Consider the following 25,766-nt stretch of genomic DNA (forward strand, 5'->3'; position numbering starts at 1 on the left):
AAAATGTTTTTTAAGTTTGGAAACTGATAGCTGCCTGAAGGTCGCATATTTAAGGTCAGTTTCCCTGTTTCCTTCGTTTTTGCCCTGTGGCAAAGCAAGGAAAGACTTCCTATGAAAAAAAAGGAAAGAAAGAAAAGAAAACCCAATATTGGCCCTCCAATAGCAAAGGAATAATAAAGATTGAGCCTAGAATTTCTAATCGTTCAGATACACTGTTCAGTTGGGTAAATTCGCATACAATATATCTCAGATTGAAAGATCAGTGAATGTTGACCCATATCTTGAGACATAAGCCAACAAAAGTAGTACCTTTAATGAAAGAAAACGAAATATTTAAATAAAGTGTTTAAAATTAAAATGAAACATTGTTTTGTATAACAGCCTGAGTACCTCTGTGCAGGACATTTCTCTGAAGAGGCTAAAATGCCGGCTAAATTTTTGTATCCATTTTCTTACCAACTTCTGGCCTCAGTGAAGGAAGTCAGCACATTTTGTCTCCTTCGAGTTACCATCTATGTTAGAAGTTTTCCACGTGCCTCCTTCCTAGTTTTTGCTGAAAGAACTGAGGTAAGAGAGTTAATAGACTAATAAAAACAGTTCTGGTAAACATTTATTGAGCAGTTACTGTGTGCCAGGCACCATGTTAAAGAGTTTATGTAGATTATTTCCTTTAATTCTGAAACAGCCCTGTGAGTATTATTATTATCCTCACTTTACAGATGAGAAAAATCAACAACCAATGCAGCTAGTATTTATCGAGCATTTTCTATGTGCTGGGTGCTATACTATGCTATCCCCTATGTTTTCTTAATCTTCAGAGTATTCTCTTTGTGGTATATGGGTATTTATTTTTATTTCACACATGAGGAGATTGAAGTTGAGAGATGAAGTGGCTAATTCAAAATGAGATTAACTGGCAGGTATTAGAGTTTCCGTGGCCTCTTGATTCCCCATTCTACTTGATATTTGTCCTAAGCTGCAAGTAAAAAATCTTCCCATCTGTTTATTCTTTCCATGTTTATACTCCAAAGAAAAGACTAGTAATGTCTCATACACCCAGTGATCCATTTTAAGGAAACATACATGCTCTTTTCCACGGGACAACACTAACCTTGGAAAGATATCTTAGGATGCTTTAAAAAAAAAAACCCACAACAAAAGCATGCATTATAAGGTAGTGGTTGAGAGCACGTGCTTGAATTAGACTTCGGTTTAGGTCCTGCTTTACTAGCTGTGTGACTTTGGAAAACTGATCTCTCTCTGGCTCAGTTTCATCGTCAGTAAAATGAAGATAATGATAGCATTTTTGTGTACCTAGTTAGCTCTCAGTGAAAGGTATTAGTGGTGGGTGTTGTTGATGTTATTCCTCCATCTAAATCCTTAAAAAGGTTTGTTTTTGCAATTCTTTAGTTGTTTGCTTATTTTACTTCTCAGCCCAGCCCTCAGCAGAAGGGTTAAATTAAAGTAAGAAGGCTAGACACCATGAAGTAAGAGAATTACCATTAAAGAAAGAGAGCCATAAAACTGTCTTTAAACAATCAAATAATGGCTGCTTGTAATAATAACGTTAAGTCAATTAAAAAAAATGGAAATGTTCTCTATTGTTTGTTTAAGGAGACAATAAAGTGTATTTTAATGGTGCATTTTAGAAGATTCTCATTAATTAATCAAATAAATATTTGTTGCTTGAAGTTAAATCAGTTTAAATTATCTGGAAAATTTTCTTTCCTAAAATACCCCGTTTCACCACAGTGCTAGATAGATGAGTTGTTACCCAAACCCTATAATGCTTTAAGTTTATTAGGGGTGACAGATGCAAAATGCTAGGAGGGTCGTACATGTAACCACGTAACATAGTGAGTTGAGCTTATCGTAGCTGAATTTGAGGGAGCGTATCCCCACCTAAAGTTGGCGTTTAAACACATTGTGCTGGCCAAACAGATGTGACTGGAGCCAGCATTCAGCCCAAAATTCGTGACCCCTGGAATGGATTGCGTTCGAGGCCCTTACTGCTCACTAGCTGTGTGCGTGTTCACCTTGTGGCATCTGCCCCATTACCTGAAATAGTCTTAAGTACCTTGGGAGTCAAGACTAAGCCTTAGACTTCTTTATGCCCCCCTTTCCTGCCCGGTGCCTGCATTAAATGGTTCTGCAACTCTTACTTATTACAGAGGGTGTGTTTATTGGAAAGAAAACCATATCCATGAACTCCACCAAACAACATCCATGAAATTGTTTCACTGATACACATAAAAAGACAATGATGTTTGTATGTTTGGTGAAAATGTTCAAGAAACGAAAAGGTAATACTGGAGCCTAAAGGAGATTGTGTCTGCTGTCTGTCTGCTGTCTGTCCTACTTACCTGGGGGCAGTGTAATCTAAGTGGAAAGACCATGGAATCAAAGAGATACAGATTTTAATTCCAACTTCATCATGTCCTTGTGCCTTTAGGAAAATTATTCATTCTGTACTTCCTCCTACTTCTGGAGATCCCCGTATTTTCTAGCAAGCTCAGTAAGAAACGCTTTAAAAATGCATATTAGTTGAGGTGGATCCTAGATCTAGTTGTGAGATGGCCCTTCAGAGCAACAGGTCTGTCATGTTGCCTGAACAAGTGAGGCAGTAATCCTAATTCCAATAAACAACTCCTTCTCTTTTTTTTTCTTTTCCTTATTTTAAATGAAATAGAACTAATGCCAGAGTCTACTTTAACTTAGGTTTTATACTTTAACAATGTTCCCCCAAAGCTTCAGCATATGATAAAATAAATCGTTAAAATGTTTGATTCTTTTTCTGAGTGTAACCTTTCATTTTCATCGATGTCTGCAGGTTCCTAGTGAATACTGTAGCTTTAATTCCATTTTATCTGAGTTACTTAAATTATAATACTTATTGTATTCTCTGACTCATTGGTTCCCAGATACCTGAGTTTAAAAAATCAAATCATATCAGTTAAGTGACGGGTACTGTTTTAGGCACTGGAAAGAGCATGAATCTCATAGGCAAGACAGAATGAAATCAGTGAGTACAGTGTAGAGGGATGCATTGGGTCAGGGAAAACTTTAATGTTCTGGTCTAATTATGGAAATTCCCAGATGAAGAAAGGAAAACGCTAGCTGAATTTTTTTTTTTAATAAAATTATTTATTTATTTTTGGCTGTGCTGGGTCTTCGTTTCTGTGCGAGGGCTTTCTCCAGTTGTGGCGAGTGGCGGCCCCTCTTCATCACGGTATGCGGGCCTCTCACTGTCGCGACCTCTCGTTGCGGAGCACAGGCTCCAGGCGCACAGGCTCAGTAGTTGTGGCTCACAGGCCCAGTTGCTCCACGGCATGTGGGATCCTCCCAGACCAGGGCTCGAACCCATGTCCCCTGCATCGGCAGGCAGACTCTCAACCGCTGAGCCACCAGGGAAGCCCACGCTAGCTGAATTTGACTTGGCTGGCAGTAGGCTCTATTGCTGAATTATTTGAATGGTGGTCCCCAATCTTGAACCCCAATATTTGCATTTTCTCCTTGAAATGATTTAGCTCAACCATTTCATTTTAACAGATAAAATAATTGAGTCCCTGATGCATTAAGTGACTTTTCCACGTTTACACAGCCAGTCAGTGGCAGAGGAAATATCTAGATTCCAGATCACTGTTGTACTTTGCTTCACTAACATGCAATTTCCATGACCACAGGGACCTTGTATGGTTTGCTCACCACTGTATCTCTCTGTGGTGCTAATAGTAGGCACTACATAAATATCTGTTGAATGAATGATTGATTTCTCTCTTGAGATTTCACAGCCTAAAAGTCTTTTTGCTTTCCCTCACCTAATGATGTCTTTCTCTTGGCACAGAAAACTGATGAAAGTTGGGTAGTATTCCAGTAGCTCTTTTTCAGTTTCTGGTTTACTGACATACAGATCTAATTTATGGATCTTTTCATTATAATCTTTGTAGATGTTTTCATAAATGTATAAATCAAGATATTCTTCATGTGCATTTAAATATCACTGATGTTTGTCCTCTCTTTGCAAGAATGGATTTTGATAACAGCCAGAAGTATAGCAGTTTTCTGCTTCCTGCAGTAAACATTTGTTCTGTGTCCATCGTGTTTTCAAGAATGTTTGGTTCATCTTAGTCCCTGATGTGTGTGTCCTCCAGGGAAACATGATGGCCTTATTTTATAGCTCAGTTGAATTAACATCATCTTCATTTAAATTAGAAAATTTGCAAGTAATTACAGAACTAAATTACCTTTTACTTTATGAAATTAATTAATGTTTAAGATATAACTTGAAGGATGGCGCTGTGTTATTCTTGTGGTTGTTTATGAAGATACAGTCATAAAATCATTTTATTGCCTTGTTTACTTTCTAGGCAGCACTGGAGACATTTAAGACAATCTGTGTGATAGACTTCATATTTTTACCAGTTAGATTGTTCTTTTCAATTAATACTGTTCCATTATTTTCCATGATGTCTTCTTGAAGTGAATTGTTTACAGTTACCTGTTTATTGTACAGGAAAGTTTAAACCTCTCAGAGTGTCCTTGACGATTTTCTGTTCATTCTATATGTTTACCTTTTGCCCATTCTCATCCTGCCTCCTCTAAAAAGGCCAGAATGTCCCATTTCTACTTATCAGTTGCTCTTCCCTACCTATATTCTACACACATACTATTAATATTTTAGTATGCTTTTAATTACCCAGTCATTTCTGAAGTACAATGCACTGTGCTGACATGCAGGTGACACCCATATTTAATAGTCTCAGAACTGTGCCATTCTCAAAATATAAACTTTGGAATATAGAGAAAATAAAATCTTTTCAAAGTGGAACTTTGGAATAAGTATCAAACTATCAAGAGTATTTATCTTGGGGTGGGATGTTGATTATAAGGTCCTACCCCTATTATCTATAATGGTAAAAATTTAATAATGCATTACTTTCATAATCAGAAGATTTAAAAATAAGATGTTTTCTGGTACCTACATCAAGAAGTCCCTTGTCCTATATCTGAGTGCATAATATGTCCAGGGAATGGGTCTATACATGTCAGGGCCGTATTTTTTCAAATATTTTAGATCATGACATAGTAAGAAATACATTTCACATCACGTTGCATATTACACACATATACACATACATAACTGAAACATATTTCATAAAACAATACCCTTTTTAGCTGTGGGTAATGTACACTAATATTTTCGAATCTTTTTTTTTTTAAAAAAACAAAATTCCAGTCTTGATTTCTAAATTGATTTTACAGTCCATCTACAAAGTCATGATCCACAGTTTGTGTTAGGGATACACAGATAAATCCTCTTTAGTCCTGATTTACAGTTTGTGTATTCTAATGGGGAGCATAAAACATGCAGAGGTATACCGCATACTGTAAACGCTATAAGGTAGTATTTCCCAAAGGTCCAGCATTTATGAACCACAGCCACACTTTCCACCTCATCTATGTACCACCATCTAGTTTTATTTACTTAATAGTTTTCTATCAATCAACTTTAAAAAGACTGAAATTTTGTATTACATGGCCTTGTCCTATGTGAAACCATGAGTTAGATGCTCCAGTTAAGTTTTTTCTAATACCTAAATACATAAGTAATTGTATAAATATTAAAGTAAAAAAGATGTTATGTACCAGCAGCAGACCTCACACTCCTTGATAAACAGTTAAAAGTGAAGAAAAAAAGTGACAAAAAAGTGACCCAATAATAATTATGTTTTAGGAGGTGACCCTGGCCAATGGCATATAAGACAGCCCAGAGGAGAAAGAGTGGTAAGGGAAAGCATTTAGGACACTGTGGCAGCAGGCTATAGAAGTCCTAATTAAGGTTGAACTAGAGTTGTGGAATTAGGAATGAAGAAAAGAGGACAGATGCAAGAGACATCATTGAGGAAGGATCAACAAGTCTTGACAGTTTGGCTGTAAGGACAGGTGGTTGGGGGCATGCAGTGACGGGAGGGGTGGGGAGAAATCCTAGGTGGTTCCAGGGTTTCCATTTGAGTAAAACGTGTCCCATTAACAGAAAGGAAAATTGAAAGGAGGAATGGGTTTTGCAGGGAAGATACTGAGTTTTAAGGTATCAACAAGGTGCCCAGGTAATATTGTTGAGCAGGCAGCTGGAATTTGGGGACTGAAGCTTAAGAATGAGGTTATAGCTGGATATGTAAACATAAGTCGTCCTTGAAGTGATGATAATTTAAGCCTGTGTACTTCAAACTTTAGCCTTTTGAGTGCTACTTAAAAGCTTTTTGCCATACTTAACCAATACTTATACTCTTACTTAACATTTAAAAATCTGTTTTAAATTAACTCACTTTTTAAAAGCACAGCCCATTCTAAGGGACTTCCCTGGTGGTGCAGTGGTTAAGAATCCGCCTGCCAATGCAGGGGACACAGGTTCGAGCCCTGGCCCAAGAAGATCCCACATGCCGTGGAGCAGCTAAACCCTTGCACCACAACTACTGAGCCTGCGCTCTAGAGCCCACGAGCCACAACTACTGAGCCTGTGTGCCACAACTACTGAAGCCCACGTGCCTAGAGCCCATGCTCCACAACAAAAGAAGCCACCACAATGAGAAGCCTATGCACCACAACGAAGAGTAGCCCCCGCTCGCCACAACTAGAGAAAGCCCACACGCAGCAACGAAGACCCAAGGCAGCCAAAAAATAAATTAACTAATTAAAAATAAATAAATAAAAACATAGCCCATTCTAAATAATAATATCTGTGAAATCTGTGAGTTTGATGTGATGGATATAGTTTTTTAAAATACCCATGAAAATAAATGCATAATTACCATGTTTCATGATTGTAAGATGCACATCTTTTCACAATTTAACGTTTCCGAAATTAGGGTGTTTTACAGTTGATGGCATCTTACAAACTCTGTTGGCCAGGCAGCGGTGGAGATATACTTGTCATTGTCAGTACATGAGCCAATTTGGCATGCGTGAAAAACTGCAGTCTCTCAACGTTTCAGTCAACAAACCATTTAAAGATCTTTAGAGAAAAGAATATAAGTTTTAACTGTTGTCTGAGAACCTGACTTTCTGGTACAAAGAAGAAAGCATGGAGACTTGCAGAATGAGTATCAGCACCATGGAAGAGAATCCCAGAGAGAGTAGTTAAGACACTTAAGAAATGTCACATCCCTGATGCTCCTGATGGCTCCGAGGATATCAATGACCTTGAGCTGAAAAGTGGTTCAGAAGAGTTGGACACTGATTGTGAGAACAATTTAGGAAAACCTTCACCCATTTGTTTTGCTTATATCTCCCTCTGTGCATGCACAGGAGTGATGTATAAAAAAACTCTCTGAGAAATCTAAAAGATCTTTTGAATAAGTATAAAATTAAAATTTTAAGTGATAAGAAAGCATTGTGTCATAATTTAATTGGCAGCCGCTTTCTAAGTAGTATATTTTAAATGGTGCATCTTATGGTGGATGCCATCCAAGATTAGATTAAACAAAGTATCCAAATAAAAAAATGTCAGTTCATGTTTCACTTAAAGTCATCTCATAAATACTACTTTATGGAAGCACATTTAAGCCAGAGGAATAAATAAGATCACCAAGAGAATATTTATACAGAAGAAAAGAGCCTTAGGATGCTGAGGAAAGTCTGCATTTCATGGGAGAGAGAGGAGTCAGGGTGTGTAAAGAGGGTGAGTGGATGACTCCTGGCAGTGCAGCGTCATGGAAGCCTTAGAAGGAGAGAGGTTTTTTTTTTTTCAAGAAAGAGAAGTAACTGAGAAAAATCTAATACTTCAGAAGACCTGGAGAGCATTCAAAAAGATAGGAAGTGGTGGCTTTGAGGGGTCAGAGAGCATGAATAGTGGGGAAGTTGGTCCTAGACTTTTCTTTTTAAGAAAAAGTGAGTAGAGAAATAAAAACGGTGAGGACTGATAAGGATCAGAGTTAATATTTTTTTCCTTAAGCCTGAGAGCCCTGGGCATGTTTTGGGAACAAGAGGTAGGAACTGGTAGAGACGTAGTGATGCCAATATGAAGAAAAGTAACTGCCCATTTCAGGACCTGATGACGTGCAAAGGGGTGGAATCAACAGCACGCATTGAAGAGGTAACCTTAAACGCTTCCTCAGAAGCAGGGGTGAAGGAAAAGGGAGGTAGAGTGGATTTTGAATAATGTTGAGTTCTAAAGGAGAGAACTTCAGAAGGTTCGTCATGATCCCAAACAAGGAACCCCGTTACTCCCTGACAGTGAAGGACAGGGTCAGGGGCTTAGAAGGAGGTGGGAAAGGCTCAGAATAGTTGCTGTAGGAAATGTCAAGGGGACTCAGCACGAGCTGAGTCAGAGGTGGCTGAGTTACCGTGAGTGCCCAGCTGAGGTCTGGGCGCACAAGTCTGGAGCGGGCTCACTAGTGTGGTCTCGCAGGTCTCCCCAGGATTGCTTGGCAGACAGGAGTAGGAGCCAAGAAAGCAAACAGTGGAAAGTCGCCGCCTGTTGAGAACTGGCAGAGTAGGCATGACAGGAGAACAAAGAGGAGCGATGGTAGGGTAGCAGTGAGTGCAAAGTTGGAATGGCTAACCGTGGGAGGTGGGCCAGATGGGGAGGCAGTGGGAGGCCAAATCAGGGTGATGGACAGGAAGAAAAGGGGGGCCCTGGGTGATTGACACTCACAGTGTACACAGAGAACCAGGAGGCAAGAGAAGGAATGTGAGAATCCAGTTGGCTGAATGGAGATGTGGAGGACTTCAAGAGGTTTTAAAAATAGAAGACTTAGCAATAATTATGTACCAGAATTATAAACGTACATGTCTTCTTAGAGGGCAGTTTATAGCCTGGTGGTTAATAGCAGTAGATTTGGATTTAAATCCAAGCCCAGCTAGCATTTACACACTCACTGTATGACCGCTTGAACATAAATTTTCCTTCCCCACATCCACTCTGCTTTGTTTCTTGGATGACAGACTGTATGGACCACACCAATGGGCTCCCTTGCCCTCTGGGTTCCAATTAGGTTCACCCAGTGGGGAGCGCTGGCAGGACACGGAACACAGGGAGGAAAGGAAGGTCGGGGTATGGATTCTGCCAGCTCTCTTCCTGTGGTATTGCACTGAACTGGCTGCATCCGTCTCCAAGGCTGTTTCTTTCAGAGTCCTGGTAACCACTTCCTGCCCTCCCACTTTAAGCCTAGCGGTCGTAACTTGCCCACTGTTAGCTTGTCCCAGGCTAATGTGCCAGGCCTTGTGGATTCCCACACCTTTTAAATAGTCTCTTTATTAAAGACTGCTTAAATTACCTAATTTGATTATGTGGTCTATTTTCTATTGGGACTCTGATAAAATCACCTTGGGGAAGTTACTTAGGCTTTCAGCCTCACTTTTCTAATCTGCAAGATTGAGATAATAATAGTACCCACTTCACAGGTTTAGTAGAAGGATTAGATGTGATAATGTAAAATCCTTACACAATGCAGGGCATATAGTACGCCCTTAATAAATGATGATGATGTAGGATAGACTCTGGAATTTCCATTTATCCATGTATAGATTTATGGAGATCTATAGATCAGGGACAGAATGTTTGTGTTAGCAGGTAGCATTTCCTGCCCACCAGTGGCAGAATTGAAGGGGCAGACTGGAGAAGGAGAAACTCTCCAAGCTCCCTCCTCCCGAAGGCATTTTAGATTGATGGGTCACAACTTAATTTGTGGGGAGAAGTGAAATACGCAAAGTACTCACCACTACAATTGGAATATCTTTAACATACAGTCTAAGTAAAAAATAGCGTGCTTGATGTGCAAGTGCAGCTTCAAGACAATTTCTCTGACCCTCTCCTCCTTGACACACCTTTCATAGTCCCTGGAAATTGTAGAGCCATCACTGGTCTTCTTGATTGTGGAGGCTTCTCTGGTTTTCCTGATTATATGGCTAATTGAAACCATTGAACGCATGGCTGTGCCTTTTAGGTGGCACAGAAGTAGTGGTTTTTAAAACTGGGTTCAAGAACAACTTTGGTAGAGGAGCAGCTCTGAAACTCTTACCTTCTTTCATTTGTTATGACTTAACAAGGCAATGCTTAGACTTGGTTAAGTGTTCTGAATTATTAAGCCATAATAGCAATGCTATCTTCTACTTGGTTAGAGCCTTATAATTTGAAAGTGTTTTTAGTCACTTTTCAAAAGTGGAGACGTCGTCATGTTGTAAACATGAAGCCTCTGTGAGGCCAGCCACCAGGAGGCCACCATCATGCACCAGACTTTGAAGGACACCAGTGAGTATATCTGTCTTATTTATAACAACCTCCAGGAAAATAAAGACTGCAAACCTCCATCAACTCAAGTTGACCACTGACCGTGATACTCAGGAAGGGAGGCATTTTTGCTGATACATGTATTCACACATATTCACATGTATTCACCGGAGCACTTCTGTAAACTTCACAGATCGTTTAAATGGTCACGTTTCATGTCCTATATGCATGTAGGCACCTTACAGAGATAAAGCCGGAAAGGGGTCATAGTAAAAGGGTAAACAGTGATCAAGAGCAGGCTTCCCATGGCTCAGCTGGTGCTTTCATGATTCTCTTGTGCTTTTTGGCCCTGGGTGCTGCCGACAACAGCAGAGGATGCCTGTGGCTGTGCTCACCTGGGCACCATATGGGGTTTTAAACCCAGGGTAACAACTTCCGTTTGCTAAGTCTTGTTATTCACTCTCTCAGGCCCCTAAATTTGCTTTCGAAAACCCTCAAATCCGGACGCCCTTTTCTGCGTGGGATATATTTATGTGTATATCTGCTTTATCAGGAATGTGGTTGCATTCAGGTCTGTTGTCCTAAGCGCCTTTGTTGGTAGCTGCATTCCATGCAGTTCGGTCTTTCAGCCCCACGTATTTACTAACTATTCAAATGCCTTGTGGTATTCACACACAGATTATGTAAAATAAAAAAATACATTATTAAGGCAGTGGATGCTGTGAATGGATTATTACAATTTGCCTATCTTGATAATGGCACCTGTTAGAGGTGTGATACAAAAGGCAGTGACAGGCAGTGTAATTTAGTAATTGTGGCCATTGTACCGTATGGCTGATCAGTTCACCAGGCAAGTACAAAGGAAGCAGTGTTATAGCAGAGCAGGGGTGCGTACGCTTAATAGAGAGAGCTAGTTGTGTACTGAAAGAGACTTTTGGTGGAGGGCTAACTCCCAGGGGGCAACTTCGAATGAGTTGAAAAGAATGAACAAAGGTACAAAAATGGTACAGGTTTTCCTATTTCAGCTCTTAAAGTGACAGACGAGTTACGTTGGTGCACGTTGCCAGCACTTTCTTCTACTGCCAGAGTAGCTTTTTTTTCAAAATACTCCAAGTTGCCTTGTCATATGGCAGTCACATCTAATGTACCCTTTTCTTCTCCTATATGTAAAACATTCTGTGTCAAAGTTCAGATCTAACTGGCGTAGGGGGGCAAATTCGCTGAAGTTTGAGAAAACCATTTGTTTACAGTCTACAACAGTATTTAAAGAGCACGTAACTGCAGATTCAGAAAAGATACAAGTTTATATATCCTCTTCCTCTATTAATTTCCCTGCTCTCCTTAGCATTATGTTAATATCATGGGTGGTTTTGCTACTAGTCTGAAAATTCTAGCATACTACCAGTCAGTGTAATTCAGGCTGAACTTGGGCATCAGAGTGGGTTACAGAAATTAATAGGAAGAATTTATAAAGTATATTTTTCTCCTTACCTCAAGAACTCATGAAGTCTAGCCGTTTCACATGGCTTTACTGAGAAATACTTGAGAGGAGAATGAGGGAAAGCGCAATAAAAAGGACCAAATATGCCAAGATGACTTTTGTATCTCAAAATAATATGTCCTGTGTACCCTGATGTCAGATGGACCACCATGCATCACTCCCCTGTGATGTCAGGCAGAGTATACCTGTGATGTTAGGTAGAGTATAGAATGTGCCTTTGGAAACAGCAGCTTCCTCCACCTGTTTCTTAACTTGCTTTATTGTCCCTGTTCAAATTGTGATTGACAACAAACTGAGCTTTTCTCAGGGTGGATATTGAATACTTTCTATGGGCCGGGCAACGTACGAAGCTCTTTATAAGCATTTCCACATTTAATCTTTGCACCAATCTTTGGAGTATAGGTAGAATTACTATCCCCACTGAACAGATAAGGAAACAGAGCCTCAGGGAGGTTCCATAGCGTCCTTCTATGCAGTGAGTTGGGATGATGTATCCACATTCTCTCCATGTTTATGTATGTTTTTATATCTCTCTAGAGAGGGAGAGAGATATATAGAAAAACAGTACACTTAGTTCTAAGTATCCATGTTATATTTGTAGTGAAGGTTGACAGGGTTTTGAAAATAGAATTGCAAAAAATTAGTCATAAGATTCCAGAATCTTATCATGGAATAACATATGAGCATTGTGTCCCACAGTCATTTTAGTAGCACGGGCTACATGAGCTAAGTCCTTTATTAAAGGTGGATCAACTTGTAGAATATATAATGCTACGAGGAGCCAGCCCAGTTTTAATAAAGGGGACACACAGAAGAAAATGTATACTACAAAATGTCGATTCACATCTCAACTTGTATAAATAGTGTTGCAGACAGTACTAGACATGTGTGAATGGGTGAGGTATGCCACTGTTCGGAATCACTCATGCAAGGGCTTTGGCCATCAGCCCGACGAAACGGGTGTGCCACTTAAGAGGGTGCCAGCTGAATAGATGGAGTTGTATGATACTTAAAACATGATTCTGTACTAGTGCTACATAGAACAACGATTACAGCTTGTTACTTTTCTTTGCGCCAGTTTTGACATCTGAACATTTTTAACTGAAAAAGAATGTCATTTTCATGAAAGAACTTCCTGTACAATAAAGTTAGCATTTATAGTCATCCTAACATATGAAATGATTTGATAAGCTCGAATATTCTAATAGGCAGAAGTTTCCTTTTTCTGCTTCCTAGAAATCATTCCAAAGTTTGCAGAGTAGCCATGGGGAAAGATATAGGGGTTTATTTCTGGCATCAAGTTGTACAAAGAAACAACAAAGTTATGGATTTTGGGGGGAGGGTGCTTGTGTCACGCGCCCTCCTCCGCCTCTGCATCATAATTCAGTAACTATGGAGAGAATTAGCATACCGACAGAGCGCATGTAAACAGTATTCTACATCTGTAATCTAGCACTCAAGCAGAGAAAGCATTGGGTGTTTTGGACAGACAGAAGCAGAATCAGATATCAATATTCTCTAGTTTAAAGACTGCACTTACGTCTGATAAAACCACCTGGGTTTCCTCAGCGGCTGAGGTCAGGGATGGCGGCCACAGACCCGTGTGCCCATCAGACTGCTGGAGTCAAGTCCTCTGTTTGTGTACAGTGTATAAATGGGAATGTGGGTAAACACTGCCCTCTCCAACCGCATAATTACGTCGATTGCTGAAAAAACCCAGAAGTGCACCAAAATATCACAGGGAAGCTATTTCTAACACGACTTTGCTCTTTATGGCTAAGTGGCAGCCACTGTTTTTTTTTTTTTTTCCCTTCTAAATTATGTGTTCTTGTTTCAAGCATTTAGATGATGCAAAACAGATTTTTGTGGCAACATTCTTTTTCGCAGCCAAAAAAGCATTCAAGGAAGAGCTGTACTCCGCCCAAGTTGCTATTTATTCTGGACCTTTTGTGTTATCGGCATAAACTCATTTCATTTAGAAAAGAGAAATAACCTACTTTGGATTGTTTCTTAGAACTGCTAATAATGCCAGTAAAATATCTAACAATGATGGGAAATGGAAGTCTTCAAATGATCAGTCAGAAAGGAAGACGAATAAATGAACGTAATAGGTGCAAAAAATAATAACCTTTCTCTTTATGGTTTTTCAGAATGCTCAGAATAAAGCAGATTCTTTCCCACAGAGACCTACTAATTCTTCATCCATAAAATAAAGGGTAACTTTGCGATTGCCTATGACCTCTAATCTCAAAAGCAAGTCATAGTTTTATTATCAGTCTTTTAACATCCACTTCCTTATCTCTCTGTCCTCCTCTCCATTTTTTTTCCTCTGTCTCTGCTGCTTTTCTCTGGATCCCTCCCCCTCCTCTTGCCAATCTCCTTAGAAACAATTGCAGTTAGCAGAGTCGGAAGTCAAAACAGTTATTCTCATAGCCATGGTAAAAAAGACCAAAGTAAACAAATTCACAATTTCTCATTTCCAACATCTCCATTTTGCACATCCTATTATCATGGCACTTAGTTTTAGGGTAACCACTGGTGATTTAGTTGTCTAAAAATGGCCAGTGGTTTTTTAGCAGCAAACATGTTTTATTCTTTCACGGACCTTGAAATTTAAACTCAGAAATTCCACATCCATACACTTAGCTTGTCCTAGCACCATCCATTTATATATGTAGGTTCCTGTTTTTCATTTGTTTGTCTGACTTTCTTAGGCTTTAGATTTAGGATCTGAGTAGGGTATCATATGTTTCAATGGGCCCTGATGCCCATTGATGAATATATCTTTTAATAGGTATTATAATTAATTGTTGCAAGAATGCTTCAGTTACATCAGATTTGTTGGAAATTATTACTTTTCGGTTTCTGGTGTTGCTAAAAGCATATTCAACGTTCCTCAGCTCTATAAATGTTCTTAGTGAATGCTCTTTTCCCAAAATTCATGTAACACATTTAATACTTGCCATGTACCTACCATCGCAATAGTTACTGTGAAGACCTCAGAGGAGTATATGTTCTCAAGCGTCTATAACACAGAGAAAGAAAGTTAAACAATATCATACTAAAAACTGGGATGGAAACTGGCACAGAGACTAAAAAAGAATATGACTAAGGGAAAGGAATTGGAAAGAATATCAAGGGAAAAGGACCTAGCTCTAACTGTTACACATTAATGAAGAGGAAAAAAGAAAGTTTAATAAACTTTGATGAAGGAGAACCTGTAAAGTGGTATGTTAAATGGAATTCTCTGAAATTCGATATCAAAAGATACCTTTGCAGAAAATGTTGAAAATTTAATACTATTAAGTTACACTTCTTAGAGAACTAAATGTAACGAGCACATTATCTAGGGCTGCTCCCATAATTTGGATGGCTTAATTAGTAAATGCACAAATACAGCTATACTCAGAATTAGATTCCAACTGGTATAACTGAAATTATAAAAATGTATTACAAAAAAGTAGTAGGATTTTTTGAAGGTTATTTTTCCCTCAACGTTTGAGAGGAAAGTGACTTTTAGACTTGCCTTCTTCCCCTCCCTCCAAATTCCTGAACTGTTTTAAGTGCCTCTGATGCTTTCTTACATCCTTAATGCATTGTTTTAATGAGGAGAAGGGTGTTTGTGTGTGCATGTTTGTGTTTTACCCTTAAATTGTGCTTTGTTGGTTTTAGTAAAATAAAGTTGAAAAGCCACATCTTTCCCATTGAAATGAAATTAAAAACCACTGCAGCTCTGATGTCATGAAAGAAAAATGAGGGGGATTTAGACAGGAAAATTGTGCAAAGAAAACTTTATGAGGCTTTTAAAGGAGCTGATACAGTGTCTTCTAACTTGAACTAAGCTGCAGTTGTGTGTTCAGTGTATGTGTCTACATTGAATGTATTTTTATGAAAAGAAAGAGTAGACAAGCAACAGAAATATATACGGAGATATGAGTGGCCTGGAGCAAAAAGCAATAAATGTAGTTTTTCCAGCTCCTCCAAAAAAGCTGCAATTTAGGCCATATCATTACAAAGTTTTTTTCCTTTTGAAAAAAATGACTAATTTCTAAAGCAAATCCATACTAAAAAGTAGTACATGTAATAAGTTTCAGAGTATTACTTCAGGATAGTATGTACATAGGAAATATCACTTGTTGAATGTTTGAAGTCATTCAGTGAAAGACTGAAAATGTTATGTTGTAACACGTTTGATAATTATGCTTATTCAGTTCGGAGCTACTTTTATGTTTTCCTTTGAAAAGAATGATAATACCCTCTTATAAACTGAGACCGTAAAGAAGGATGAGGCTGTGCTTCGTTCCGAATGGTTTAAAGGCAGGCTTTTTCTGAGTCTTTCTTAGAACTGCAGGTAGGAAGTAGCGGTGAGTAGTAATGCATGAACCATAAGTTTTATGAGCTCTGCCAGTCCGTATGCTTCACACAGTCTGTCATTGTGTAGGGCTTGAATGCATTTCATTATAATATGTGTTCAACACGTCCTCTTAACTGGCAGCGTTAACTTCCGTGCACGTCATCACTGTGTCATGAGTTTGTTTAATCACGTTGCTCCTTTATTCCAGGCTTTGTGCAGCTCTCTTACCTCCCCTCTCACCTTCAGTCATGCTCAGAACCCAGTTCCTGGCAGGAAGGGAGGTATTTATTTCAGTCAGAAACATCCATGCAGCTTTCTATAATCACTTTGCCTGTAGATTTCAACCCTATGCTTCTTCATCTTTTCTTTTCTTCAAAGTTTTACATTGAAAGGGCAAATGTGGAAGATTTTTGCTTCTAAGGAAACTGTTTTATTTGCCTTAATTATTGTGTCTGAGAACTGGTTTGTCTTTATAAAATTAAAACCTCTTTCCCCTTAGAAATGGAGGAGGGGGGAGGGGAAATGAATTGCAGAGAATAACATCTCACTTATCTAAAAATAATAGTAAGGAGAATAGCTAACATTTGTCAAGCACTCACGATGTTTAGACAGTGTTCTTAGTACTTTACATGTGTCAGGTCTTCACAACAACCCTCTGAAGTAGGTATCATTTTTGTCCCCATTTATAGTGAGGAAGCCGCAGAGAGTTTGGTAACTTACTGAAAGCAGCACTACTAGAAAACGGTAGAGCGGGGATTTGAACCAGCACTCTGGCATCAGAATCTGAGTTCTTGACCAGGAAATTATTACTACACACACAAGTATTAAGTCATAAGAGAAAAAAATTTATGTTGTGAAAGCCTGAATTTATTTCACGAGAATTGCAATGTGCATTTCCTTAAAGATGATGATTTATAGTTTTCTTCCTTTTTATAGATTTAATGTGTATAGGGATTGAAGGGCCAAACCTTAATGTTAGGGTGCTATTTAAGTGTAGATTTCTAGTTGTCATGATACAATATTTTTGTACTCAGAATATGAACTCAGTAACTGAACATAGCTTACTTTTCCACCAGGTTGTTTTTGCCCTAATCTCTATTAGGGGTATTTGAGTCCTAGCCATGTTTCTGATGTTTAGCAAGAGATGAAAGTTGGTAGCCACTCAAAAGCCTATACGTGGGTGAGTTGATATCAATAATTTTTTTTATTACTCAGAGATGATAATGAAAATGTATGTTTAGTGAATCAGGGAAAGTTACAAAGAGGAAAATAGAGTATTGGATACACACACAGAGCAAGGGTCTACTTCTCTCTATATGTGTGTATGTGAAGTACATACATATTTTATATATATATATAATTTATTTAATTAGACTATTTATTTATTTACTTATTTATTTCATTAGACCAGAGATTGGGAACAAGAACAGAAGATGTGCCCAGGATAATAATTCGTGTACAGAAAGATAGCCACAACTCTAGAGAGAAGTAGCTTCAGCTAAGGTATCTCTGTTCTGGGCTGTAACGGCATTCACAGGCATTCAGCTTCCTATTGTGTTATCAGAATTAAGTTACAAGAGATATTTTCTGAAACAATTTTATATTTCTTAGTATATGAAATTTACCTTCTCAGAGCCGTAACCACCTCTTGCTGTCAAGATAAAATCCAGACATCTCAGGCTGGTGTTCAAGACTCTCAAGCTCCTTCCCCATATTTCCCAACATCTGTGCTCCAACCATATCTGATTATCTGATTATCCTGCAAATTACTTGGCATGGTGGACAGAATGGACCCCTGAAGATGTCCATGACCTAATCCCTGGAACCTGAGAATATTTTACAATACATGACAAAAGAGACTTTGCAGATGTAATTAGAGAGCTTAAGATGGGGAGAGTTTCCTAAACTTGATGGGCCCAATCTAGCCACATGGACTCTTTTAAGCAAAGAACTTTCTCTGGCTGGAGGCAGAAGAGAATTAAGCCAAAGGAGAAGTTGGTGAGATTTGAAGTGTAAGAAGGACTCAGTGTACCTTTGCTGGTTTAAAGGCAGAAGGAGCAATGCGATGAGGAATACAGACAGTGTAAGGGGCTAAGAGAGGTCTCTGGCTGATAACCAATAGTAAAGCATAGACCTCAGTCCTACAACCACAAGGAACTGAGTTTGGCTGACAACCTGAAAGAGTTTCAAAGTAGATTCATCTCCAGAACCTCCAGAAATGAATGCAGCCCTGGCAACACCTTGATTTTGACATTGTAGGACCCAGAGCAGAGGAAGCAGCCGTGCCCACCTGGACTTCTCACCTTTAGAACTGTGCAATAATAAATTTGTGTTGTTTTAAGCCGTAAGTTTGAGGCAATCTTTTCTAGCAGCAAGTGCCCTTTCTCCACCCTTTCTAACTATCAACATCTGTTCGTCCTCCAAGGCTTAACTTGAATGATATTTCCTCCATTAACACTTGCATGAAAGTCCCAATGAGAAAAACCACTGCTCCATCTGTTGATGCCATTGGGTTTCTGCCTGTGCAGTGTCGTTTCTTCATTAGGCTTTGTGATGCATTTAGCCGTCTGTGTTCATCTCTGCCCTACTAAATCATAGCACTTGGAGCCTATGCTTTGGTTTATATCCATGCATTATTTGATATAGTACTTTGTACACAGTAAGTGCCCAGTTCCATAAAGGTTGCATTGTGAATGTCATCCTCAGAGAGCCTATAAATGATCAGACATGGTGCCCATATACACCTACTCAATCTGCAAATTATGGACATACAAGGCAAAAAAAAATGTTCTTACCCTCATGGAGTTTACTGTCCAGTGGAGGAAAGGAAGATATTAATGATGTAATCCTGTCAATAAACCTAAAATTAAGCTCATGAAGGAAAGGGATATATAGTGCTGTGATACAGTGCTTTATAATCGAGTTTTTATCAAATGAAGGACTATGCAGCTTTAAGGAGAAAATTCATAGGCATCATTTCAAATAGACTAGAAATAGAGATAAGCATCTTATACAAAGAATGAGGATGACCTTCTTTCCCATCTTCTTAAAGGATGAAATGAGAAGTGACATTAAGCTGCAATCTGAAGAGTTTAGGTCGGACCAGGAGTTTTCAACCCTGGCTCAACGTTACAGTCAGCTGAGGAACTTTTAAAAATTACTGATGCTTGGGCCCCACCCCAGGCCAGTTGAATCAGAATCTCCAGGGTGGGGTGTAAGCAACAGTACTTTTTAAAGCTCCTCAGCTACTTAAGATGCCAGTGAGGACTGAGAACTACTGCTTTAGTATTTCCAGTGCATTTTCAGATGTCTTGGTCAAAGATAGACAGGGTTGTGAAGTGGAGGCAGTGAAATACCCTTCCTCAGGAGGAGCTCTGCAATAGGATAGGAAAAGCCTCCTCAGGTATCAGTGTTTCTGTCTAAAAGCAGGCCGGTGCTGATTGTCTCTTGTTTTCTATTTCATAACATTTTTTGGAACTTTTACTATAAAAGTAAGGGGTTTTTTTTAATATAGAAAATTTAAGAAAAATAGAAAAGCACACAGAGGAAAATAAAAATTACTCATAATCCCATAAACCACTCTAAACATTTTTGGCAAATATTCAAGCATCACAAGCTGGTGGATGTGTGTCTGTGTGAACACATTTATGTAGGACATGTGGTCGCCCTTTTTTAAACCCGGTCGCATCACAAATGCACTTGTTATCATCCTCTGTAAGCATTCAAGTTTGTAACCCCTGAAATATATTTTTATATATATATATATTTTTTAAAGCCAGCTTTTAAAAAAATTAATACTGTATGAAGACTTTTCCATATCATCAAATATTCTGCTGAGAAAAAAATTAATGGCTGTCTACTACTTCATCCTAAGAATATATCATACGTTTATTTAACCAGATTCTTATTGTTGGACATTTTGTGTTGAATTTTTTTTTTTTTTTTTTTTTACTATTCTAACATTGCAATAGGGATACTTTTTCATAATTCTTTGCATAAATTTCTGGCTATTTCTTAATGATAAATTCCTAAGAGTGGAATTACTGGGCCAAAGAACATGAATATTTTCAATATTTTTTATCTGTAATACCAAATTGTCCTCCAATAAGCTATAATAGGTTAATAATTTGCCTTTCCCAGGACTTCCCTGGTGGTGCAGTGGTTAAGAATCTGCCTGCCAGTGCAGGGGACACGGGTTCAATCCCTGGTCCGGGAAGATTCCACATGCCACAGAGCAACTAAGCCCGTGCGCAACAAATATGGAGCCTGTGCTCTAGAGCCCGCAAGCCACAACTACTGAGCCCGCGTTCTGCAACTACCGAAGCCCGCGTGCCTAGAGCCTGTGCTACACAACAAGAGAAGCCACAGCAATAAGAAGCCCACGCACCGCAACAAAGAGTAGCCTCCCTCGCCTCAACTAGAGAAAGTCCTCGCACAGCAACGAAGACCCAGCGCAGCCAAAAATCAATCAATCAATCAGTCAAAAAAATAATAATAATAATTTGCCTTTCCCAAAACCTTCACTCATACTGAGCAGAAGATGCGCTAGTGGCTTTTGTTGCATTTATTTATCACTATTAAGGCTGATATTTTCTCTTATGTTTATTAATCATTACAATTCTTTTGCTTACTTTTGCTTTGAAAGTTAATTTTTTTCTGTAGATATGTTTGTGTTTTTCTTCATGATTTACATAAGAGCTCTTCTAGTAACCGTTTGTGTACTTTTTTCGAATTTGTCAGTAGGCTTTTTTCAACTATTCTTAAAGTACTGACATTTTAAATTTGATGTGGCAGAATTTTTCTTTTTTATTATCTTTCCCTTGGAATTTATGTTCAGAAAAGCCCTCCCTGCTGTAAGTAAGACCAAAAACAAAATCATACTTTCCTTCTAATTCCTTTATAGTTCTATATTTTACTTATTGGGTTGTTGTCTGGTTCTCATTCTTTGAAGCTAACTTGAATTGCAAGTTCAAGAATGAAACACCTGGAAGAAAGTCTGGACTCTACCAGTTACTATTACCTGTGAGAATTGATTGAACCTCTGTGGGTCTGTTTTCTTTGTCTGTAAATGTAAAATGTAAAACCCAACACATGAGGACTAAGTGAGGTGACATAAAATACTGAGCACAGGGCCTGGCACATGGCACGTAGTAAATGCTAACAAAACAAAACAAAAACAAAAAACCAACAAACACAAAATCCGATTTCCTCTAGTTACTTTCTTCAGAGTAACATTATCAGACTAGCATTTGAAGATTCAAGACTCAGTCGGTTTTCCCACAGTGCATTGTGACATCTTGACTTTGGGCTGTCTCCAGTTTAACCCCTTTCTCTCGGGTCTCTCTAATTATCTAAAGTGTATGGTTGTATTGTCATTTATGCAACTAGTTTATGTACCATTTATTGCAGGCCTCTTCCTTCTCTTCTGAATCATTGTTTTCCTTCTGTTCAGTCTTCAAGTGTTCCTTTCTCTTCTCTTTAGCCTTTGACTGACATTTCTGTGAGACATTTTGTGATGTGCATTTAGAACACTATGTAAAAATGAACCGCATTGTGTTATTTAAATATTTAGAGGCCTTTGTAGCCTTGCAGGCTATTTTTAAAATGACCTTTAAAACCATTTGCAAGGAAGACAAAAGTAATGGGGGAAGGCATAACCTTTTAATGTTTCCTTCATTAGCAGTGTTCTCTCCCTTGAATGTATTGCCTTGCTTTGATAGCTCATAATGTAGGATACATCAAAGACCCAAATAATGGAGAACAATGGAGAACAATTTTTAAAAGCTTATTTTGTATTATTGCTGCTGCCATTAGGTGTCAGAGGGAAAAGGTCCCTTTCTTTTAATAACCTGGACTCATGATTGACTTTTTTCTATGTACTGGAGACCCTCTCCGCAATGCTGGTACATAGTCATGCATGATTTGGGCTTATCCAATTTTCTCAGGCTTTGCTTTTATGAAATGATTTTATTTTTGAGAGGAGAAACTCAGTCTACATTTTATCTGATTTAGTAAAAACAAGAAGCCAGATTGTAGCAAGATTCTGCCCTATCCCTTCCTTCATTCAATCCTCCATTCACCATTTCTTCAAAACACACCAGTTACTCGTTGACAGTGTTCTATCTAGGTCTGGACCCAGAGCAAGAGCCATTCTTCCAGAAACTTCCTTGAGAAACAAGAGTGAGCAAGACAGGAGGCCAGGACCACTTCGGAAAGCCAAGGTTTGAATGCCCAAGAAGGCCTAAAACAAGAAGCAGCTAGCAGGGTAGAATTTAGGGATGAGTGAGGCTGGAGTGAGATGGGAAACAGAACACAAGGAAGGGTATGATTGGGCTAAGAGCATATTAGGGTAGAGAAAGCAGGCAGCCAGAATGTGGGGTCTCTGTGCTATTGGGTGGATGGGGGACAGGCAGATTAGAATGACTTGCTTTCTTTATTTTAAAATGGAATCAGGTCTTAGAGAAGATACTACCCTTTGATCTTGTAGTTCAGCTAGGGCATATATATGTGTGTGTGTATATATATGTGTGTGTGTATATATATACACACACACATATATAAGAAGTTAGATATTAGGGCAAAGTAGTATATGATGAATGCCAGTGAGTGGACAGCCAATAAGCGCTAGAGGAGAAGGCCTTTGTGGAGGGCTTTCAATACCACAGATTTGTTCTATGCTCAGAAAGAATAATAATATCCCAGCGCAGGGCCTGGTACATAGAGGGCAGCTCAATAAGTATTTTAAAATAAATTATGCTGTGTTATGCATTCATTATCTCATTATAATTATGAAGTAGATACTACCTCATTTTATAGAATCAGAAACTAAGGTTTAGATAAACTAAGAATCACGTCCAAGGTCACACAGCTGGTGTATGATGAAACAGGTTTTAAATCCAGGGTGGTCTGACTCAGAGCCCTAGGTATTAACCACAACAATTGCAAAACATTTCTGAGAAATGAAATGTTTGAAAACAATGTGTAGTAGAGAGAGTAATGCCCCTCTCCCTCAAGATGTCCTGTGAATATGTTATTTTGGTGGCAGAAGGGACTTGGCAGGTGTGACTGTTAATGATCTTGAGATGGGAAATAACCCTGGATTATCTAGGTCGTCCCAATGGAATCACTAGAGTCCTTATCCGAGGGAGGTAAGAGTGTCAGAGTCAGAGAAGGAAAGGTGATGATGGAAGCAGGGGTCAGACAGATTTGAAGATACTGTGCTGCTCACTTTGAGCGTGGAGGAAGGGACTGCAAGCCAAGGAATGTTGGTGCCTCTAGAAGCTGGAAAAGGCACAGAAACACATTTTCCCCTAGAAGCTCTAGAAGGAGCACAGCTCTGTCAGCACCCTGGTTTCAGTCCAGTAAGATCCATTTCAGACTTCTGACCTCCGAAACTATGAGAATAAATTTGTGTTCTTTTAAACCATTAAATGTGTGGCGATTTGTTATAGCAGCAGTAGGAAGCTAATACACAGTGCTTCAGAAGGATTAGCTTAGCAATGAAATAACAGAATGAATCAACACAGAGAGACTGAAGAGAAAACCAGAGAGGAGGCTGTTGCAACCCTCAGGTGACCTGGGACTATGTTCTTTCTTCGCCTTTTATTTCCTTCCTGACATAGACTGTGTCTTTTGGGTTGACCAGTTGTAGTTGGGACGGGCAAATTTTCTGCTCATTTTTTCTTATTAACAGCCTCACTTGAAAATAAGTGAAAGAATTATTCTTTAGGAAATTGTGGAGTTGCGGGGGGAGATTAATTTTATTATTAAGGGGGAAAAATGATGATTTCTCATGTCTCCCCAAATCTTCCTTTTAGCACATGTGTGTATGACATACACTGAGGAGGAACCTGTACTGGGCTGGCTTTTCCGCTGAACCTGCAGCACAGAGTTGGCCAGGACAATATAAAATACATTTTTATTATTTTAAGGATCCTGTGTGGTACAGCTTGGGAGTGAGGAAAAGAGATTAAAAAAAGGTGGCAAATAATGGGGAAGGATCCCTTTCAGTTATACATGGAAAAAATTTGGCTGCATTTTGGAATTTCTAGAGGAAATCACAGACATGCTAACATACAATGACAGAGGTGATCTCTAAACATTCATGTTCCTTCTTATGACTATTTGCTGAAATATTTATGGTAGAATATACTTTATTCTTTTTTAAAATTAAAGTTAGACCAAAATGTGCATGCTTATTTATGCCTCTGGGATTAGGGTCAACTGTTGATGTGATAGGCAACAGTTTAAAGTGACTTTGTTTTTTAAATTCAGTTAACTTTAATAGGTTATAAGTGGGCTTTAAAGTATACCAGTTAATGTTAACCTTATAGCCTCAAAGCATGTATATGTGTAAATAAATTGCAGCTATATTCCCATAAGTCTCAAATATGTATCTCCAGCTGTAGACTTTTATTTAGCTACCTACTTGACATGTCCAATTGAATGCTATTTGTCAGCTCAAGCTTCACGTACCCAGGACAGACCTCTTGTTTTCCCCACCATCCTTCTCTTCCTCCAGTGTCCTCCATCTCAGTTAATGGTTTTACCTTCCATTTAGTAGTTTAACTCAAAACGTTGGAGCCAACTTGGATTCCTCCCTCTATCTCACACCTCGTATCCAATCTATCATCAAATACAGGCTCCACCTTCAAAGGACATTCCAAATCTGCCCACTTCTCTACACCACCACTGTTACCACTCTGATCCAAGCCCCCAGCACCTCTCCCCTAGGCTGCTATGGTAATCTCCTAATTGCTCTCCCTTCTACAAGCACCCCAATACAGTCTTTTTTATCCTTATTAGCAGCCAGAGTGATACTTTGCAAACTTAGATCACGCCATCTTCTGATCAGAACAGCCAGTAACTTGTATCACATTTGGCATAAAATCCAGTCTTCACTGTATATGGTCCACATGGCCTCCCACTATTTGGCCACTTGTCCCTCCAACCGTAATTCTTACCACTTTTCTTTACCCATTTCTCTGAAATGCCTATAGCACGTTTTTGCCACAACGTCTCTGTTCTTGCTTTTTCTTCTGCCCAGAAGCCCTGCTTCCAGATATTCCCTATGGCTCACACTTGCTTTGTTCAAGTGTGGCCTCCCCAGAAAGCTCTTTTCCTGACCACCCTGTCTAAAATACTATCTCTTTCATTCTCCCCTTACCCTACGCTTATCACTACTTGACTTTGTAGTCTGAGTTTTTTTGTTTATTGTCTTTTTTTTCCCATCAGAAGGTAAAATCCGTGAGAACGGGTCTGTTTTGTTCTCTGCTCTGTCTCTATCTCCTAAAACATTCAAAGGTGAAAGTTCAAAAAATCATGAATGGATGAATTTTTACAACTGTTTAAAATTAGTGTCAGGTGTGAGTTGCACCATGATGGTTATTTGTAGTCGTTCGTTGAGATCATGAATTTGTAGATATTCCATCTGCTGTGTGCAGTTCCTCGTGCTAAGGCTTCTGAATAGGCAAATATGAATAAAATGCAGTCCTTCACTTGCCTTCAGGGCATTTACAGTCTAAGAAAGGAGATGAATTTCAGTAAATGTTGGGCTGACAAGTCTAACTTGTAGTGACTTAATCATGTCGCAAGGATAGTTCTGCGGAGCGTCAAAGAAGGAAGCACTTATCTCCAGTTGCTGGGATCAGGGAAACCTTCATGAGGAGGAGAGGGGAAGTTTG

The 25,766-nt window shown here is 39.0% G+C and overlaps 1 protein-coding gene and 1 long non-coding RNA gene across 19 annotated transcripts in view; both read left to right on the forward strand.

Moving 5' to 3' along the window:
* VTI1A (vesicle transport through interaction with t-SNAREs 1A) overlaps positions 1 to 25,766 on the forward strand; it is a 367,980-nt gene that overhangs the window by 109,633 nt on the left and 232,581 nt on the right. The gene's annotated exons all lie outside the window — the stretch shown is intronic.
* On the forward strand, positions 6,640 to 18,431 carry LOC113623420 (uncharacterized). Its single transcript, XR_003433926.1, has 2 exons — positions 6,640 to 17,263; positions 17,717 to 18,431. It is a non-coding gene; the product is annotated as an uncharacterized LOC113623420 (long non-coding RNA).

Source organism: Aethalodelphis obliquidens, unplaced genomic scaffold (assembly GCF_003676395.1).
Source record: "Aethalodelphis obliquidens isolate GAN/ISIS:26980383/991018 unplaced genomic scaffold, ASM367639v1 scaffold11, whole genome shotgun sequence".
Taxonomy (NCBI): domain Eukaryota; kingdom Metazoa; phylum Chordata; class Mammalia; order Artiodactyla; family Delphinidae; genus Aethalodelphis; species Aethalodelphis obliquidens.